This window comes from Schistocerca gregaria, chromosome 1 (genome assembly GCF_023897955.1).
Source record: "Schistocerca gregaria isolate iqSchGreg1 chromosome 1, iqSchGreg1.2, whole genome shotgun sequence".
NCBI classification, from domain to species: domain Eukaryota; kingdom Metazoa; phylum Arthropoda; class Insecta; order Orthoptera; family Acrididae; genus Schistocerca; species Schistocerca gregaria.
The window spans coordinates 407984239-408001581 of record NC_064920.1 but is presented as its reverse complement, the minus strand read 5'-3'; positions in this window follow the sequence as shown (position 1 = coordinate 408001581).

The window sequence follows — 17343 nt, the reverse complement described above, 5'->3', positions numbered from 1 at the left end:
TGACTAACATTAACCTATACGTTTCACAAATCACTTACCTCACAAAAATCTTCGTTACTCGAACTACTGCAATACAGCGAGCGCCACTACTGCCAGCTAAATAAAAGATTCAAACTACTAAAGTCACTAACTACTGATAGGCACAGTTAGCAAATGAAAGATTTTGATAGAGAACAAACAATGTATTTACCTCAATAGTGTTCAAAAGTCATAATGTATATAGCAGTTCATGACATCCAGTGTTACAAATTTCAAAACTCCGTCATTTCTCTCCCCACATCCACCACTGCTGGCGGCTCACCTCCAACTGAGCAACGCTACGCGCTGTTAGCATCCAGCTGCCGCTGCCCAACACTACAATGGCAGACAACAATGCAAACTAGCCACAGACTGCACACAGCACAGCCAGTGATTTTTCATACAGAGCGCTACGTGGCGTTACCAATAAGAAAACGTAAACAGCCTACTTACAAGTTCTTATTTCTCAGTTGTAGCTGCTCATCAAGTAGGTTGTCTTTATCAAGTAACAGGTGTGAATGTTTCGACAGCTTGTGGCGGCTAGCCGATCGTATGAGAAATACGACGAGTGCAGATGGCTGGCATTGAACGCTGGATGTGGATGTTTCCCCAGACCAGAGCATTCAGCCTAGACTGAAGTGTGGGGACAGGTCATTGTCTGTTAAGGTAGTTGAAATGAAAGATGAATCTCATATTTTCAACGAAACTATGCTACGGGCCCTGCGAACATGATGCAGAAAAACCAAGTGCACCAGTAAAATAGTGATGATGAGACGAGCTAATCGCAGATTCTAGGATTAATATTCGAAAAGCTGGGACTCATTCAATGACGACAGACTATAAAAATAACCCCTAATGACAACTAATCGACTGGAGCGGTCGAAACAAATGAAGTATAAAATGAAAGCTGACTATGTCAATAAATACCACAACAAGCTACTTTTCAAGTCATAGAAGTGTTCAAAGAATCACATGGGTAGATAACTTACTACAGCTGTTAAGTAGTTATAGAAAAGTATTTTTGTGACGATCAGCTATACACATTCAACTTTATTCTTTGCCGATTTTGGTGTTCACAACCATCATCACTGGAAGGAAAGCCGTACATCATATGGATTAAAAATGCGTATTACTCACACAGGATTCACTGGCATACCAAATACAACGACGTCTCTCAATAGTATGTAACACACACATAATTTAGCCACTGTCGTAACTCACACAGACAGCGTTAAGACTACTGACTGTCAGGTGTTTACTATCAGTAGCCTTCACGCAACTTGTCTGAGTGATTTACGACACTGACTAAATTATGTGCACTTAAAGTTAGCTCTAAAATTGAATTATGATCATTACTTAAGTGTCTATCGTGGATGCAGTAGTGTGTGACGTCACAGAAAGTATTTAAGGGCGAGCGGTGGAGCGCAACAGGTATTTAGTCTTTTTCGGCGTCTTTTGTCTATGGTCTTCGTGCTTTGGTTTGTTGGTTAGTTTGTCGAGTAGCTGCATGAGTTGTCTTTTCGTTGGACTTGGAATAATTTTGTAAGCACAGATTAAATGCTTAAATTCTTCAGCGGTCTCGGAATAATTTTGTGAGCGCAAGTTATGTATAACTTTCGACTGCACTTAGATTGACTGTGTGTTTTTTTAATGATTTTGCTAGACTATACGAATTTAAATTGGTTTACAAAATTTGAGGCAGCTATGCTGAATTATTTATTGTAGTTTATACAGGATGTTTCAAAATGAATATACGGTTTTAAGGCTTTGTAGCATTTATTACGTTCAACTTACAGTTATAAATAATACCTCAAATGAAAGTGTAATAGAAACAGTTTTTCTTACAAGTGTTCAATGTGAGCACTATTCGTCACACATGGAGTCGATAGGTGAGTTTTTCCTAGACGTTAATCAGTGTGCCTGAAGTATTGTTGCAACAATGATGTTTCTGAAGTCGGGTTCATCAGCTGGTAGCGGAGGCACATACTCACGAGCCATTATGAACCCCCAAAGGTAAAAGTCGCATGGCCTCAGATACGTGTAAATGATCAGGGATATAATACAATGGTCGGGTGCAATGTCGTTTAACCAGTCGCGTACTCAGTTATTGCCAGTAAGGGGGCGCACCATTTTGCTCCCAAATAAAGTTCTGGAGTTCAGCTTCTTCCAGTTGAGGAAAGAGCCACAGCTATAGCACATGAAGAGAAGAGACACCACTAACAGTTGCTTCACTGATAACCAAAGTTCCGTGAACTTTGCGCCGAGGTATGGCACAAAGAACATTCAGTTTAATGGAGTCTAGTTGCGGCTGTACCACCTCGTGGGAATTTGATAACCCCCAGATGCACACGTTATGTGTGTCCACTTTTCCACTTACGTCAAATGTCGGTTCATCATCGAAGACGACACGATCCAGAAAATTTTCATCAACATGCAGCAATATATGGTTCGCAAAGTTGGCGCGTAAGCCGCAATCCGTAAGCTTTAGAGTTTGTAACAACTGCAAACTATAAGCACATAGTTGTAAGCATCTCCTTCAATGTCTCCATACATACGTCGCTGGGACTCTTAATTCACCACTTCCGTTCCAAACTGAATTTTTGGGGCTACGCGTGAAAGACTCTCACTCGTTCATCAAGTTCTTCAGTCACTTTTTGGTCGTACCATACTCTTCCCTTTGAGCGCTGGTATAAAAATAATACTGTTCGAGCTCTTTCATTTGACGTATTATTTATAATTTCAAGTTGAGTTTAGTAAAAGCTGCAAAGCCTTAATACCGACATATTCATTTTGAAATACCCTATACTTATTTTTGTTTATGATAGACTTGGCGCATGTTCTTCACAGCGGTTATTCAGGATAACCAACGTTATTTTACGTCTTGATCGATATTGACAAAATGCACTTTCGGAAGCCGGCCGCTGTGGCCGAGGGATTCTAGGCGCTTCAGACTGGAACCGCGCTGCTGCTGCGGTCGCAGGTTCGAATCCTGCCTCGGACATGGATGTTTATGATGTCCTTGGGTTAGTTAGGTTTAAGTAGTTCTAAGTCTAGGGGACTGATGACCTCAGATGTTAAGTCCCATAGTATTTAGAGCCATTTATTTCTTTCTTTAGTTTTTTTTATGCACTTTAAGACTTTGAATTCTGCTGCTGATTTTCGAGAATTAATGTATCGTTAAATGAATTCGCTCACACTGCTCTCTGTATTTGGTGCTCTGCTTGCACTACATACGCTAATTATCGTATGTTTTTCTTTGGAATCCGAGGTCACTATTCACACACATGTCAATATTATTTAATAAACCTTTGTTTGCTTAAAAAGAAACTCTGGTGTCGTCAAAAACATTAATCTTACTGGTTTTATCCAGTCACTTTACCTTTTTATATATTTTTTTCTCGCTCACTTCTCTGTTTATTTAAAAGGATTGTAAATTAATTCTTTCTTAAATGTATGGGCTTTAAGGCGATGGTGTACGACCAACTCTTTGGACAACGAAGCAACAAATTGGGTCGTGCATTCCTCACACTTCTATCAGCCTAGAAGACCACCTGTGTCTTCGTAAGCTACCAACAGAAGAGTATACCGCAACAGAGCTAAAGAAGAGTCTTGTGCCGAGAACAATATACCGCAACAGAGATGATATTTACTACAACATTTCTGTCTCACACAGAAATTAAGCCTATGTCTTGATTTCAGTTTGAGTGATTATTGATAGCTAACGTACAATTATGCTGTGATGTCGTTTGATTTTTCATCTGCTATCTCCCGTTCCCCTCGTTTTCTGCTAATTGATGTTTGAGTTCAGAAAAGACCGTCCCAACAGAACACTTCAATAAGTGTTTCAAATGTAGGTTATTGCACCAGGCGCTAAAATTTTCTATTTGCAATTTTGATGTAATTAGATGCATATCCAGACTTCAATTTATAATGTAAGTAAATTGTATGATGTTGGAAGTTAACCGTTCTCGAATCGCTCGCTTTCATTTATTGTTAATATTTATCTTATTATTTGCTTTGTTTTCGTGACACTTTGTAGAGCACTCATACGGACATTTTTCTTTTGTGTGTTCTTCCACAAAACACCCCACATGCCTGAAACGAAAAATGAATTAGGTTTTGCAACATCTCGACAAACAAGAAGCCTACACTATGCTAAGATACTACGGCGGTTACGTGCTCGTTTCATTTCAGATCGCTTGGCAACATTACGTCTAGGTGTATAATTGACGTGCCTGTGTCAAGCAGCATAGTACCAATGCTGTATTTCAACATTACGGGATGGTTTTTCCTACTCGTTTGCTTTCACTTTTTTCTTACTTTGAGAGCAACCTAAAACATACCTTGTAGCGTCCTACAATCACTCAATACGACACCTTGCCGTACACCACAACATCATGAGCAAACAGCCGCAGATTGCTGCTCAGCCCGGTCGTCAAATCATTTGTGTATATAGATAAGAATGGTCCTGTCACACTTACCTTGGAGACTCCTGACGATATAATGATGAACATTTGCCGTCGAGGATAACATACTGTGTTCGAGCATTTCACATTTTTGAGAACCTAACCCAGATGATTGAACCTTTCTATTTCGTGAGCTGACACACGTCTAAATCGTATCGGTTACGGGGAAAGTCGAAAAGTAAATGAGTTCCCAAAGTAATGAGTTCCTTCTGCACCCAGTAAAATGGTCAATTTCAGGACTGAGAGTAAGGGCAATTCGCCTATAAAGGAGACTCTGGATAGAGCACTAGCGCGGCCGTTGATTGAGTACTGCTTGAGTGTTTGGGATCCCCACCTGGTCGGATTAAAGGAAGACATGGAAGTAGCTGAGCGGCGAGCCGCTAGATTTGCTATCGGTAGTTTAGACCAGCACGCGCGTATTACGGAGATGCTTCGAAAACTCAGACTGGAATCGCTGGAGGGAAGACGAAGTTCTTTTCATGAAACACTGTTGAGAAAATAAGAGAACAGGTTTTTAAAGCTGACTGCAGAATGGTCCCACTGACACCGACGATCATTTCGTGTGACCACGAAGATGAGATAAGAGATATCAAGGCTCGTTCTATTTGCGAGATGGTCAGGAGAGGAAATAGCTAGTAGTGGTACAAGGCACCCCCTGCCATGTACCAGAGGTGGCTTGCGGAGATATAGATGTATTTGGTACATAGAAAGAGTACAAAACGTAGTGTATAAAGTAAAAAAAGGCTCCATATATTGCCTTCTAAATATTGTTTGAGGTGTTTATACCGGCTGATCAAAAAGTCACTATAAATTTGAAAACTTCATAAACCACGGAATAATGTAGATAGAGAGGTAAAATTGACACACATGCTTGGAATCACATGGGGTTTTATTAGCACAAAAAAAAATAATTGCTAGACCCGTGAAAGATCTGTTGCGCGCGTCGTTTGGTGATGATCGTGTGCTCAGCCGCCACTTTCGTCATCCTTGGCCTCCCAGATCCCCAGACCTCAGTCCGTGCGATTATTGGCTTTGGGGTTACCTGAAGTCGCAAGTGTATCGCGATCGACCGACATCTGTGCGGATGCTGAAAGGCAACATCCGACGCCAATGCCTCACCATAACTCCGGACATGCTTTACAGTGCTGTTCACAACATTATTCCTCGACTACAGCTATTGTTGAGGAATGGTGGTGGACATTTGAGCATTTCCTGTAAAGATCATCTTTGCTTTGTCTTACTTTTTTATGCTAATTATTACTATTGTGATCAGACGAAGCGCCATCTGTCGGACATTTGTATTTTTTTGGTTCTAATAAAACCTCATGTCATTCCAAGAATGTGTGTCAATTTGTACCCCTCTATCTACATTATTGCCTAATTTATTCAGTTTTAAAATTTATACTTACTTTTTGATCACCCGGTATTTTCGTGAGTAAATAAATGTCGATGTTTTGAAATACCTGGAAGTTATTTTTCCTTCACTTTTATTAGTTAACTTTTCGGACTTTTTCTTTGGTGATTAATAAACTCTATTATTACCAATTCCCTCGTTCTCATACTGTATCCCGATTTTTTTAATCGCCGATGGCATCTTAGAGCCTCTTCGGTACTGGGCTAAGCGGTACTGCGTTGTCGCTCCGTCTAGTGTGAAGACACCTCCGTCTGACGGTGACGTAACCTTCCGTTCCCTTGACGATGTGAATCGACCTTTACTCTTGTACTAACAAACGCCATTTCGGGAGGCAAGCGTCGTCTAACGCCTGTTGAGAACGCTGTAATTCGCTGGCGCGTATCTGAATTACGGAGCTGGAAAACATGACGGAAGACGGCGCTGTCGTGCGGCTGATGGTGGACCACCTAGCTCGTACATTGTCGCTGACGCCGCGAAACATCCAGTTACTACCCCCGCTCGTGTGACGTCACTTCTTCAAATTACGGATCCGCTTAAGGCTTTCCACCAAATGGCACAGGCAGTTAAATGCGCCGAATGCCGAACCGGTTTGTCACCGGTGCCTCGTGTAATTTAATTTTATCACTGTGTATCTTAAGTGCGTATGACATGCGACCGGTTGTAAATTCGCTAATGGGGGAAACTGATTCCTATCGCGGCCATACATCAAGCGAGGCGCCGCCACCGCCGTCTCTGGACGATCAGATAAGTGTGCGGTGTGCTTGCCGGCGCCGCTCTGACGTTTATCGACACATCTCCCCGCGTCGCATCAGCAGCGTCACTCCTGTCGGGTGCACCAGGAATTCCTGTCTTTGGGATATCATTTATTTTCTGCGTAAGCTTTAGCATTTAGACGGCAGTCAGGTCACGAAAGGCGAGGTCTGCAAGTGGGTGTTCGAAACCTTAGACTTACATTTGGAAAGGTGATGTTCGTCCGGAAAAACTGAATTACGTTATTCTGCGTGCAATATATTCTGCGCGCACTACTGTACAGCGAAATGCTCAAGGCGACTCTTACCAAATCCATAGCTATTTACACGTTGCTAGCTACGTGTTCAAAAATGGCTCTGAGCTCTATGGGACTCAACTGCTGTGGTCATCAGTCCCCTAGAACTTAGAACTACTTAAAGCTAACTAACCTAAGGACATCACACACGTCCATGCCCGAGGCAGGATTCGAACCTGCGACCGTAGCAGTCGCACGGTTCCGGACTGCGCGCCTAGAACCGCGAGACCACCGCGGCCGGCAGCTACATGTTCCACATATCATTTAAATGATACTTCTATCGAAATAACTGGAACGAGTCAGTTTACAGGCTATGTATGCAAGGCCAGTGTTAACGAATACGAGTACATTATCTTTTATTCCGACTCCTGCAACTACACTTAAAAGCAAGTTACAAGCTACACTACTGGACATTAAAATTGCTACACCACGAAGATGACGTGATCCAGACGCGAAATTTAAGAGACAGGAAGAAGTTGCTGTGGTATGTAAATGATTAGCTTTTCAGAGCATTCACACAAAGCTGACGCCGGTGGCGACACCTACAACATGCTGACATGAGGAAAGTTTCCAACCGATTTCTCATACACAAACAGCAGTTGACCGGCGTTGCCTGGTGATACGTTCTTGTGATGCCTCGTGTAAGGAGGAGAAATGCGTACCACCACGTTTCCGATAAAGCTCTCAACGTAGCCTATCGCGATTCCGATTTCTCGTATCGCGACATTGCTGCTCGCTTTGGTCGAGATCCAGTGACTGTTAGCACAAAATGAAATCGGTGGTTTCAGGAGCGTAATACGGAACGCCGTGCTGGATCCCAACGGCCTCGTATCGCTAGCAGTGGAGATGACAGGCATCTTATCCGCATGGCTGTAACGGATCGTGCAGCCACGTCTCGATCCCTGAGTCAACAGATGGGGACGTTTGCAAGACAGGAACCATGTGCACGAACAGTTCGACGATGTTTGCAGCAGCATGGACTATCAGCTCGGAGACCATGGCTGCGGTTACCCTTGACACTGCATCACAGACAGGAGCGCCTGCGATGGTGTACTCAACGTGGAACCTGGGTGCACGAATGGCAAAACGTCATTTCTTCGGATGAATCCAGGTTCTGTTTACATCATCATGATGTTCGCATCCGTGTTTGGCGACATCGCGGTGAACGCACGTTGGAAGCGTGTATTCGTCATCGCCATACTGGCGTATCACCCGGCGTGATGGTATGGGGTGCCATTGGTTACACGTCTCGGTCACCTCTTGTTCGCATTGACAGCACTTTGAACAGTGGACGTTACATTTCAGATGTATTACGACCCGTGGCTCTACCCTTCATTCGATCCCTGCGAAACCCTACATTTCAGCAGGATAATGCACGACCGCATGTTGCAGGTCCTGTACGGGCTTTTCTGGATACAGAAAATATTCGACTGCTGCCTGTGCCAGCACATTCTCCAGATGTCTCAGCAATTGACAACGTCTGGTCAATGGTGGCTGAGCAACTGGCTTGTCACAATACGCCAGTCTCTACTCTTGATGAACTGTGGTATCCAAGCTCTGTTTGACTCAGTGCCCAGGCGTATCAAGGCCGTTATTACGGCCAGGGGTGGTTGTTCTGGGTACTAATTTTTCTGGATCTATGCACTCAAATTGCGTGAAAATGTAATCACATGTCAGTTCTAGTATAATATATTTGTCCAATGAATACCCGTTTATCATCTGCATTTTTCCTTGGTGCAGCAATGTTAATGGCTATTAGTGTTCCAGTTTTAAGTAGAATTTCGTCAGTGGAATAGAAGGAGTTGTCCAGAAGAAACGATTTTATATCAGATTTAAAACTTGCTTCGCTATCTGCCAGACATTTTATTTTATTGGGCAAACGATGAAATATTTTTATTGCTGCATACTGAACTCGTCTTTGAACCACTAACAGATTTAACAATGGGCAATAAAGGTCACTTTTCTCTTTCATGTCGTAGGTATGTAAGTCACTCTTCTTGTCACGGATTATTTATGATGAATTTCATTACCGAAAATATGTATGGTGACGGCGGAGCTGAAACGCGTGGCTCCTTGAAGAGATGCCTACATGACGTCCTTAAGTGAACACCACATATAATTCATGCCACTCGCTTCAGTGCAATCAGTACTTTTTTGTGAGTAATGAGTTACCCCAGAAAATTATTTCGTACTAATTTTTTTTTGACTCGTCAGTCTTCTGACTGGTTTGATGCGTCCCGCCACGAATCTCTCTCCTCTGCCGACCACTTCATCTCGGTGTAGCACTTGCAACAGGCGTCCTCAATTACTTGCTGGATGTATTCCAGTCTCTGTCTACCATTTAATAATTCTTTGAAAGATATCATTTACTAACTCTTCTGTTGCTTTCTCTCTAATGGGATTTGTTACTAGACTAGTATTGTCTGCAAAAATTACAAAGTTTACTTGTTGAAGGTTAAACGGATGGTCATTCACATAATGGATAGGCGTGGACCCAGAATTGAACCCTGTGGGACCCCCTTTATGATTTTTACCGCAGTCACTAAAATTTTCTACCCTTCCAGCATTATCTGAATTATTCAGCGCTGCATTTTGTATTCTGGTTTCCAAGTATGATTCAGACCACCTGTGTCAAAAGCCATAAATTCCATAAAATCAGAGTTTTTCTAAGAGGGTATCAGGAGTTACACAAACGAAGGCCTTTCAGAGACCACAAAAAATACCATCTGGCCACATATTATTTTCTGACATCCGCTATTGGGGTGCTTGAAAAAAATCAGTATGTATCTACATTGGTCCTAATTTACCTCGTTTTATCCTCATGAACTGTAAAACATTTATAGTAACAGAACTACGCAAAGGGGTTTGAGGACATCTTCAGTGATAAAAAATACCCGGACGCTCCTATGTAATGTAAAATTGAAAACAAAATATCACGAGAGGCGGACCCAACAGTTTAAAAAAGAGGCAGAGAATACTGAGTTGTCAGTTGAGAAGCAGTAACAGAAGAATGTATCGGTCAAGAGAGCTCAGTGGTTTCGAACGTGGGCTAGTCACTGCCTCTTACATGAGTAACAATACCATCAGGAACGTTTCAGCTCTCCTACAGCTACTGGTACCGACTACTGGTGTTGTGATTGTCAAGTGGAAACTCGAAGGAACAGTGAGAGCCAGGACAAGACCAGGCAGACGTGGTGTACAAACGGAAAGGGAGCATGGGGCATTACAGAGGATGTTACTAGAAAAATCGCATGAAAACAGTGGTTCGGTCACGAGTCCCAAAGTACTATCACTAGTGAAGCTAGCACAACGTCTGCGCTTAGAGAGTTAAAGGGATACAATGATCGAGCAGCAACTCGTAAGCCACACATTCCTGTATCAGTGCTAACGACAGTTGGGGTTGTGAAACGGGTGACACCACTGGACGGTGGATGACTGGAAACGAGTAATTTGGAGTGATGAGTCACGCAGTACTCTGTGGCAGTCTGATGTAAAGTCTTATGTTTGGTGAATGCCTAACGAACATTTCCTGCCCCCTTGGGTAGCGCCGACAGTGAAGTACAGAGGAGGTGGTTTTAGAAGGAATGGGGGTGTGTGTCGTGGATGGGGTGTGGTCCCCTTATTGCACTTAAGAGATCTCTCTACATGCGATAGGATACGGACGCGTTTTTCAATATAGTGTACTGCGTACTGCAGAGGCACAGTTCGGACACGATGACTGTGTCAGCATAACAACGTACCTGGTCATAAAGCGGTGTCTGTGAGGCAGAGCGTCGTGGACAATAAGTCTTGAAATGGAATGATTTGCCCAGAGTTTCCAACTGAAGCCCATGGAAGGCCTTTGGGATGATTTAGAACGTCGACTTCGCTCCAGATCCAGCGAGCGACTCCACTATTTTGTATGGTTTCGGGTCCGAGGACTGGCTCTGAGCACTATGGGACTTAACATCTGAGGTTATCAGTCCCCTAGAACTTAGAACTACTTAAACCTAACTAACCTAAGGACATCACACACATCCATGCCCGAGGCAGGATTCGAACCTGCGACCGTAGCAGTCGCGCGGTTCCGGACTGAGCGCCTTAACCGTGAGACCACCGCGGCCGGCGGGTCCGAGGGAAAATGGGCTAATACACCTCCACAAACATTCAGACATCTCAGTAGATTTCAAGCGAACGGTGGAAACACTGCACATTAATGTCCACTGATAGGTGTCCGGATACTATTGATCAGATACCACGTCTTACACTTTGGCTCAAAATGGTTCAAATGGTTCTGAGCACTATGGGACTTACCTTCTGAGGTTATCAGTCCCCTAGAACTTAGAACTACATAAACCTAACTAACCTAAGGACATCACACACATCCATGCCCGAGGCAGGATTCGAACCTGCGACTGTAGCGGTCGCGCGGTTCCAGACTGTAGCGCCTAGAACCGCTCGGCCACTCAGGCGGGCTCTTAGACTTTGCTCATGCTCCATTCGCGTATAGATTACGGTGAAACTTCTTTATTTAAATGGGTGTGTCTGTACTCAAATTTCAGAATGACTGAAAAGATGAAACTTCTGCGTTATTTGATTCTGAAACAGCCGAGTAAAACTGAACTTACTGAGCCTACTTTCTCTTTAATTTTTCTTATCATGTCAACACTGACCCACAATATTCTAGACCAAACACAATCTGACTGCTCAAAAAAATTACAAACTGACTTTATGTAATTAATTCAAAAGAATGGCCTGACTAAAAAGAAATCTTAACAATAACCTGTACATTTCATTAAGCACTTACTTCACAAAAATCTTCATTACGCGAACTACTGCAATACAGCGAGCTAAATAAAAGATTCTAACTACTAAAGCCACTAACTACTAATAGGCATGTGGTTAGCAAAAGAAAGATTTTGTTGCAAACAAAATAATGTATTTTTTACCTTAATGGTGTGACATCCAGTTCAGACACGAATATCAATCGTCATTGACATCTAATACAAAGATATATAATCATGAATAATATTCAGTCTCCAAGTCGAACATGTACAGATCGTTAACCTACTCTAACACTTCAGACCTCTACCATCCATCAATGCTAACTTCTCACATCTAACATACATCACTTCTGTCTATTCACCTCCAACTGCCCAACACTACTTCCATCACTGCTGGCGACTAACTTCCAACAGCCCAACACTACTGGCGATTAACTTCCAACAACGAGTCCAACCAGCCACAGAGTCTCTTACAAGGAAAGCGCAGTAAGAGATCCAATGCAAAGCGCAACACAACGCTGCCAACACAAAAGCAGCCCACTTACAACGGGAAGAATGACTGGTTAAACCCCTTTGTGCACGTTATAGCTACGCCGGTTGCTGTGGCATTTTCCTAGATTCATTGGTTCTTGAAACTTTCTAGCTAGGTGCTCGTGGGATAGCTAGAATTTTCTTCGGCCGCCTGGCAGTAGATTCGTTGCACCATTTCCGATGTGACCATTCGTGCTGCCTTTCTTTGTGCATGTCCAATATCGGCTGCTGGTTGTGTTTGGTGTCGAACCTCCAGACATGACCAGTACTCTACGACAGATCGATGGATGTTTCGTAAGCAGTCTCTTCTGTTGATTGCATTTTTCCCGGTACCTGCTAATAACCCCAAGTTTTCCAGCTGCTTTTCTACGATTGAGCCATATCCCTACAAATTATTACCTCCAGATATTTGTACGAATTGACTAATTCCAGCTGTGGCTCAGTTGATATTATAGTCATAGGACACTAAATTCATAGTTTTGTAAAGTACAGAATTTTGCATTTCTATACATGTAAAGGCAGCTGCAAAACTTCGCACGACTTTAATCTTTCCAGGAACTGACTGAATTTTCTTGAAGCTTGATTCAGACAATACTTCATACAGTACAAAAACAATTTTGCGTTTGTTGCGACGGATCTTACTGTGTCACGTGAAACTGGACTCTTCAAAGGAAGGACGGCAGTTCAAATCCTAATCCAGCTGTCCAGATTGAGGAGTTCTGTGATTTCTGTAAATAACTTGAGGCGAAAGGGCGCGGCCGCCCTTCCCCATTCCGAGTCTGTAGTCGTTCTGTAATAATCTCGTCGTCAATGGGGCTTAAAACCCTAATGTCCCTTCTTTCTTCTGATGTCTCAAGTCTGAAAACGATTGTCCTATCCTAACAGCGTATGTCTGAATTTATTCCACCCTGATGGATAATATGAAAGTACGCCACATAATGGAATGGGGATTTCGAAAGCCGCGCGTGCAGTTTCTTTAACATACGCACCGTACTTTCGAGAACCTAACACCGAATTTGGCTTTCATTCGCTTTCCCTGCTACAGTTTTTACTTGTTCGCTGAATCTCATAACGCTGCTGTTACACTTCTATGTTCAAACGTATTTATAAACAAGGATAGGATACGGAATTAGTCATTGCTATGCCAGTATTCATATGATTTACTGGAAGAACAGACAGCAACGTAAAACCCTACTCTGCAAGTTCTTAACCACTTTGCTCGGTAATTGTCTTCCATACTCAGACAGCAGGTGGGTTCCCACGACGAGCGCCGGCGACCGTGTTGGCAGACGTTTATGGCACTGTTTACTCTTCAAGAAGCTAATAGGCTTCGGTCTTAGCGTTGCCGTCGTCTTTAGATATACTGGTTTCTCAAGGGGGCGAGGAAGGCGGAGGGGGTCGAAGTCGTGAAGTGAATACAAAGACCAGCACGTCACAGAGGCTGGGAGTGTTTGCTTGTAGTCCCATCCGCCAGTAAGACGAGAATGCCTCAGGCTTAGCAGAGTAGGGACAAAATTTCCCCCCCTTGTCGCAGATATGGCGTTGATATCAATGAAATTTTGTTTCTGTTCTGTTGGTACTTGTTACACAATAAAGTAAGTTAAGTGTCAGAAATTTTCATCTACGGAATAATTTTGTTTATAGAGCTTGAAAGTGGCCTACTGTTTTATGCAATATGTACTAACACAGGTAGTTAGACTAAGACCGTGATTTGCAGACGCTACGATTTGTTACATATAGAATGGTGATCCAATAAACATTTTGTAACGCAATGTGACTTCGAAAATAAGAAAAGGAAATAATCACAGCAGAATACACTAACAAAAAACAACGCAACTAGAAATTGGCCGGTCGGTGTGGCGGAGCGGTTCTAGGCGCTTCAGTCTGGAACCACGTGACCGCTACGGTCGCAGGCTCGAATCCTGCCTTGGCCATCGATGTGTGTGATGTCCTTAGGTTAGTTAGGTTTCAGTAGTTCTACGTTCTAGGGGACTGATGACCTCAGATGTTAAGTCCCATAGTGCTCAGAGCCATTTGAACCATTTGAACTAGAAATTGACAGGTATAGGTTGTATACCTGAACATTAAACAATGAAAAAATCACTAGGGAAATTCTACCAAAACTACAGAGTTTAGGAGCAGTCAGCCTACAGTCAAACGCAGTGTGGTTGGGTGGTTCCCCTGGGCTGTATAACAGTACTTCAATCTGAAAAATGTTAATTATTGTCAACGCTACGCCAAAGTAATTGAATCATGAGGTGATTCGAAAGATAATCTCTGCAGGTATTGCTAAGAATTGCGGAAGGTGATAACATCATGCTCTGTGCAAGTTATTTCGTGGGGACACGATCACATATACACTGTAGGAAGTCTGCAAGAGCAACACAGCAATCCGAGAACCAGCGACCAAAAACTACCTTTCAAAACCTGAAAATCCTGCATGCAACAGAGCGGTTTATTGATCAATATTAATAGGGTGTGTGAACTATTTCGCTCCCTTCACCGTGAGCAATTACTGACTAGGCAAAAGGGGCTCCCCACGGCAGCTCTACGCACGACGGCATCACACAAAACATGGATCAGAATCAAGTGTGTTAATTCGGTAAATAACTACGGTAGCAGAAACGAATAACAGTACATTTGAATAGAAGTTTGTATTGACTTCATATTATTACTTAAAAACCGTCTTGATTGCAAATTTTTTATTCATATGAACGGTTTCGGTTCATTCAGAACCATCTTCAGATCTGTAAAAATAATGATACTAATTTACTATTTCACGGAAGCAAATCTTTTTCATCCTATCTAATCAACATCAAATGTACCAGAGCGTACCTGATATTTCAGTTACAGGAGTAACCCGTCCAAATCCAGCAATTTTCACATGCTACGTCACATAAAATTGGTTGGCAGAGTGCACGTCATTTATATTAATTATAACACTATTACCGACAGGTGGCGTCTGGTACATTTGTTACATTCCATTTGCACATACTATATTCAGTAGATCTTTTTTTATTAATTAAAAATACTTAATTAAAATATGTACATGTCAAGGTTAAAATCTGTACTTGTCAGCATTAATAAAAAAACAGTAAAATTATCATTTTTATACGATCTAAAAAAAATAGGGCGATTTATATATCTATGGTGATGGTGTGATTTTAATCTTGACATCTACATATTTTAATTAAGTATTTTTAATTAATAAAAAAGATCTACTGAATATAGTATGTGCAAACGGAATGTAACAAATGTACCAGACGCCACCTGTCGGTAATAGTGTTATAATTAATATAAATGACGTGCACTCTGCCAACCAATTTTATGTGACGTAGCATGTGAAAATTGCTGGATTTGGACGGGTTACTCCTGTAACTGAATATCAGGTACGCTCTGGTACATTTGATGTTGATTAGATAGGATGAAAAAGATTTGCTTCCGTGAAATAGTAAATTAGTATCATTATTTTTACAGATCTGAAGATGGTTCTGAATGAACCGAAACCGGTCATATGAATAAAAAATTTACAATCAAGACGGTTTTTAAGTAACATTATAAAATCACTGATTGCTGTTATCCCATAAGACATTATGTCTGTTTTTGCAAAATGACTTCAGATTAGTCAGACCTAGAGCATTTTCCTCGTGGGTGTCACAATACACGTGAAACATGAGTTGAAATTCTAGAAATCACAAAAGCATAAGTTTTGTCTATACGACTTCCAGTAAAGCACTGAATAACCTTAAGTGCAGGAAAGAATGACGAAATCGAGTGTATAATCCTTCGGACTGAATGAAAACGACTTTATTCTGCAACCAGTTTACAGCTTACGAAAAACCAGCGGTATTTGAGCCTTCGTAATATCTCACGTCTGACTACCGAAACTCGTTCGTAATTCATCACAAGCTGAGCACACGAAATGATCATAAATTAACTGTCCGAATACGAATACCACATGAGTGAAATGACTGAAAATGTTACCTGTTACCAACCACAGGAAATAATTATAATTGGAACAATCTCACCAAATCCTTAATCCGCTTCAGAAATGCAACACAGATTGTATTCGGACTCACTCACTGTACGGTCCAATACCGCCGACTGTTCTGATTGCATGGAAGCGACCGGAACTCGTCAGATGTCCATATGGTACCTCTACCATTTCCGAAAGAAACGTAGAGCCACTTGGTCTGCACAAAATATCGCTACTGATTACGAAGTTTGCCGTTGTAAGGTAGCTGTAGTTAATGTTTATAGTGAACTAGCTGACAAATCTGGCGTTGCCCAGTTTTTCATTTCCTCAGTTTTCTATTAGGAACTAAAATTAAAAAAAAAATGAATTGCGTGTGCAGTGTCATATCGGAAAAATTTTGTTTCCACGTATTCGTGAAAAGACCTCTGAAATTATGAAATACTCGCACGAAGAAATACGCATAATATACAAATGTAAAAGTCATAATAATATTTCTGTACGTTGGGTGCAGCTGCATCGTTGTGTGATGTCCTTAGGTTAGTTAGGTTTAAGTAGTTTTAAGTTCTAGGCGACTGATGACTATAGATGTTAAGTCCCATAGTGCTCAGAGCCATTATGTAAACATCTCTACGGCAACGCCTCTTTATTGCTCAATTGACGGCAGCTGTCAAAAGCGCTGTCAGGTGTGACGGATTTCCTTAAGTTGGCTGGAGTGTAGGAGTTTGTTAGTAGCAAGGGCTACTTGTGTTCTAACGTCATAGACAATGCTACAGTTTTTCTCGCATCTCAGTGTTTATGACGTCATATCTCTTGAACTACACTCCTGGAAATGGAAAAAAGAACACATTGACACCGGTGTGTCAGACCCACCATACTTGCTCCTGACACTGCGAGAGGTCTGTACAAGCAGTGATCACACGCACAGCACAGCGGACACACCAGGAACCGCGGTGTTGGCCGTCGAATGGCGCTAGCTGCGCAGCATTTGTGCACCGCCGCCGTCAGTGTCAGCCAGTTTGCCGTGACATACGGAGCTCCATCGCAGTCTTTAACACTGGTAGCATGCCGCGACAGTGTGGACGTGAACCGTATGTGCAGTTGACGGACTTTGAGCGAGGGCGTATAGTGGG